Below are 5,258 nucleotides of genomic sequence, written 5' to 3' on the forward strand. Positions count from 1 at the left end.
ACGGCCGACGGCGCGCCGTGATTGGCTGTAGTCACGTTCGAAGTGGGCGGGGTTTCCATCGTAGCCAATCCTGACTAAAGGTTTTAAAGGGCTGAACGGTCGGCTTTTGTTTAGTGAGGCCGGTGAGATATATTATGTTTCAGTGTCTATGAACATGACAAAATATATTAAATAACGTTTTTTTTTTAAATTGAAGAGTTTTTGAAATTTTCTGGAGTGCATAAAAACATTTTAACCCTACTGTCAATGAAATGGCCCATCAGTAATGGATTTGCTGGTAAAAGTGTTAAAAATGAATAACAGGAGTTTCTTGTTGTGTTTATCTTTTTCAATGCCAGTTTTTCTTGAAATTAAAAGAGCTGACCGAAATTAAGAGCAAAATTAAAAAAAAAAAAAAACAAGTGTCACTGTCATTAGCTATTTTGTCAAATGTTTTAATAGTTTCTACAGAAACGTAGTTTGTGCATTTAATTTGGTAAAAGTCACTGCAGGGTAATCAAAAACTTTTTTTCTTTGTATTTGGAAAATAATTTACTAACCAGGTGGTCAAATCAAACATCTACATGGTTGAGCATAAATCATCAAAAGTGAACATCACAGATTCAAGGTAAAAGAGCAGGTTTATTACTTTGTCATAACTCCTGTGGATAAAGGAACCATGAGAATCCAAAGTGTGCTTCAGATTCAGTGTTCGGTCAAAACTTCATTCCTGTAGCACAGAGACCAACAATATTTGCTGAAACATGAGTCTACCTGTACCCTTTGAGTTTTTTCTTTCTCTAGGATGAAGTCATTGAGTAGAAGTGCCTTTGAGCTGGACACTTAACGCCTGCTTTATCACTGCATCCATCTGTTGATCCTCTGCTTCAGGGTTGAAAAGCAACAAATTAAACAGATGAAAACAGAAAGAAGAAAAATCATTGGGCACATAGCTCATTTCTGCTGTGAATCAAATCTTTAAATATTGAGCTTTGATATAGGTCGAGATAAAGATTGTGATGTTTCCACAGCCTTTGTGCTCTTTAGGTCATTGGACCACAGAAACCTTTTCAGTGTTCCCACATAGGAGGAAACTTGTTGCTTTCTGTGTCTGTAAATATCAAGACCTACATCATTTTCAGAAATGCATCTAAGTTTGTTTTATTTTTCCAGTTGTTTCAGGAGAACAACATAAGGCAGCAGAACAAATGCAAAAGATTTTGTTCTTTATAAGAATTGACAGCACAATTCTTTTCCTGTCTACCATCTGGTCTTTTTCTGACTTCAGCACATCTGACTTAAGTGTAAATGCAACAAGACAGCAAAGAAATGACACAACAGCGCTTGCTTCGGTTTTCCTGCAGCCTTCACAGTCTGCAGTCATAGGATGTGTTTGGGATTCATGCATCTCAAGACTTTGTTAATAAAAGTAAAGGAAGAAGAATGTTAAGATGCAAGGCTGCCTGCGTGCACAGCCTCAGATCAATAACAGAGAGGGAAACGGTGGCCTACACATCACTCTTTACTTGCTGTCTGCCTCGCCACTCCTGCATTTCCAATTTCTGACTCCCCTCATCAACGTTTACTGTACACTGCATGCTTTCTCATCTCTTTTTCATCTCTTCATCCACAATAAGGCAATGTTGGAGTGATGGATTGCAATGATCAGACGTTATCCTCCATCAGCCAAATCATCTTTGTTTGAGCTTTTTTAGAAGATCTATTCCTGCAAAACAGCGTCTTTTCCCCTTTTTCTTTCACAGTCTAAAAGTATTTTGGTACATCTGTGAACTGACTGCTGTTCTTCAGAGCCAGTGAGATGAAAGACAAGTCAACAAAAATACAGACAAGTGAATGCCTGAGGGGGTAGAAAAAAAACTTTTTGTCTGGAAATCAGACTCAGCTTAACGAGGCTGTGGAGATGCCATCTCCAGGCTGATGCACTGGGTTTGTGGGGATGAGTACTGGCCAGATTTAGAGCAGGAGAATGACTGAGCGAGGGCAGCGCTCCCCACTGTGTACTACGTGCAACCATGCCAGTATCTAATTTGCATGAATACAGGTCATAGTTTTCCCAGCCGGCCTTGCAAATCAGCCTGCCAAGCAACGAAATACCTTAATAGAGATGCATTATTTCCTTCTGAGTAAATTTTGATAGCATTTAATTATTTGTCCATAGACCTAGTACACTTTGGGGAATTATTTAATTTTTTTGCATCAAGGATAATTGTGTGAATCCTGCCTGTATGTGTGTGCCTCTTTGATGTAGAGCGCAGCCTTGGAAGTGATAATTTAAGCGTCCCTCCTGACTCACAGTGACAGCCTTGGTGCGATGCCTCATCCATCTGTGTTGACGCGGTAATGCAAAAATTGCATCTGAACCTATCAAGGCAAACATTAAAATGAAGGTTTCGTGTGACAAACGTCTTGTGTGTGTTGATGCAGTGAAGGCCAGCAGGATTACCCTCAAAGCTTTGAGTGAAAGCTCACATGCTGCTGGATCGTCTTCATCTCAGGAAGAAAGCTGTCGGTGAGGGTTTAGAGGGGCCCGGTGAAGAACGTTGACTTTTTTTCCTCCTAAGCTACAAATATTTGAGATTTCATGTTTTTAAAATTAACACAAAACAATTGACAACTTTTTTTTAATGTATTATCAGTTGTTGCCCAAACACACTGCTGGGAACTTTAGCAGCATAACTGCACAGAGGCATACCAGACAAAAGCTTGGAGTTACCATGGTAACAGCAAAAACTGATTAAGCAACTGCTTGGCAACCACAAAACCTCAATTAAATGTGAATAAACACACATATGTAACAGATAAAAACAATTTTGTATTTATAAAACTCGTTTTTTAGGTTAAATTTAGATACATGGACTAGTCATAGTTCAGGAGACAATCCTATTGGTTTTTTAACAAAAATAAACTACAAAAACCGAGAGAATTTGGCCTTCTTTGTCATGTCTGTGGAGATTGTCTTGTCAAACAAGTCATGTTTACCCTGGCATTCTGTTCTTTTCAAACTTTCCCTGATCTACAAAACTCATGAGGGTTTGTTGTAAAATATTAAGTGGCATCTGATCAAATGTGTTCACAGAATTCCCAGCCAGATGCTTTTTTTTTAAAGACTTCTCTCACTTCAAGCAAAATAATTTCTCTCAGCAGCTAAATGAAATATCTCTTTAATTTCTTTCAGACTTGGATGCCACATTCAGATTGAAAACTACATTCATTTCTGCAAATCAGTATGAATTGATCACTGGATGCAGTTTTTTATAATCAAATTATTATGTATTTGTGTCTGAAACGGTTTGAGGACATAAATTAGTTGGTTAATTTGTTCATCTTTGACACTATTTCATCACATTTATGATAACAGATGAATTCCAGTTAATTTTCATCTAAATGTGGTGCTTATCTTATCTTGTTATCTCTGTGTAGGCATTTATTTTACAAGTTAAAGAGGAAAAATAACAATTTGATGTTTAAAAAAAAAGAAACTTAAAGCACTGATGTGTATGTGAGGAGTATTTACATTGGTTTGACTACATCCTCAGGAGATAAGAAAAAATAAGTGACAGTTTGTGATTTTTGGTGTAAAAACTGTCGGTTCATTGCATAAAAATCAAAGTTACAGTCAAACTGAAGTTGTGGTGTTAAGGTTAGAAAGTATTTGACTCACATTTGATCAAATAGAGGGGCAGAAGACTTGCGTTCTCTTCAGTGATGAACATGTGTGGCTTTTGTGCTCCATGTGTTCAGCTTTTTGGCCTGTGCGTGCATGGGTGCGTGTGTGTGTCCTGGAAGACGTCCATCACAGAGAAGACATCAGGTTCAATTACACGTACAACAACTTTCAGGTCTCTGCAGGCAAAAACCATTTATATGCTAATAACTAAGACAGCAGTAATGACTTGCAATAAAAAGACATCTGCTGCTCCATCCGATCTGATATCTGAGCATCACCAAAGTCGACCTTTGCTGTTTGGTATTAAACCACTTGTTACCCTTTTGTGCATAGAGGGGAATGTTTTGACACCTTTTACTGTCAATGTTATAAACATTTTTGTGGCCTTTTTGTGTTTCAGTGCTGTGTGTGTTTGAGTTATGTTTGCATTTCAACTGCATTAGAAAAAATGTACAGCTTTTTCGATACATTTTTAAACGGCCTCTATCGCTTTAGGCAACAAATTTGCCTTAAATATTCAGTTTTTATGACTTTGAAATTTGTGCCGAATGCAGATTGTTTACAGATCTAGAAAATGATGTCAGTTTATACAAAATTTCTATATGCATTTTTTTTTTTTGTTAGAGATAGACACAATCAAGCTGTCACACGATCACGATTAAACTCTACAAGCACAAGGCAGCTACTTGGGTTGGGGAAAAGACTGTTAATGTGTGCTGACATGGAGACATCCATGGGGGCATCCTGTCTTTTCTGCATGAGAATGGGTTCTCGCTTTTAGGGCCCGAAAGAGATCAATGAAGGGAGAAGAGCAGCGGGACTGGACTGCAAATTGAAAGCTCTTTAATCACCTCACACAGAGCACAGAGGTGTGAAAGCTGCAGCCATGAGAAGGTTTAATCACAAGTCAAGCTGAATGGAGTCAAGCTGCTGTTACTGAAAGGGCCCAAGGAGACACACACACACACACATATGCACACAACTTTGTGTGTTCGGATGCTCCTTTGAAATCTTCAGGGTTTTAATATGGCAAACTATCTTCCTGTTAAACAGATTTTATGGTGCAGAGGTTGTAGTCCTTCGGCCAAACACCTTATTAAGAATATAGATTTTTTTTGGAGATGTTTCACACTCAAAATCAGAAAGTGGAAACCTAAAGGGTGCATTTGGATCAATGAAGAAAGTTTATTATTAGTGAAAACCTTTCTCTGAGCTAGGACGAAGCCCACATTGCTGACCCAGCTGCCCCGAGACTGTGACCTCAGTGTTGATGGAAAACAGGTAATAAATCCTGTGACCTCAGGGACAAAGTGTACGCTCTGTGGACGGGGAGGTCAATAAGAAACCAAGCCATGACTCTAAATGTGCATCTATCTTTGTCTGTTCCTCCTTTACCTCACTGTTATCCACACTGCATTACCAAATCCTAATACTCAAGTTTGTAAATCAAATCCAATCAAACTTTATTTATGAAATGATGCTTCTCATGCATTTGCGCAGCTCGAAGCGCTTTAACATTAAAAACAGAAAACACTCAATATTACAGTAAAAACCCAACCCACCCTTCACCCTTCCTTCTCCTCTCTGTTAA

The sequence above is a fragment of the Oryzias latipes genome, chromosome 16 (assembly GCF_002234675.1).
Source record: "Oryzias latipes chromosome 16, ASM223467v1".
NCBI classification, from domain to species: domain Eukaryota; kingdom Metazoa; phylum Chordata; class Actinopteri; order Beloniformes; family Adrianichthyidae; genus Oryzias; species Oryzias latipes.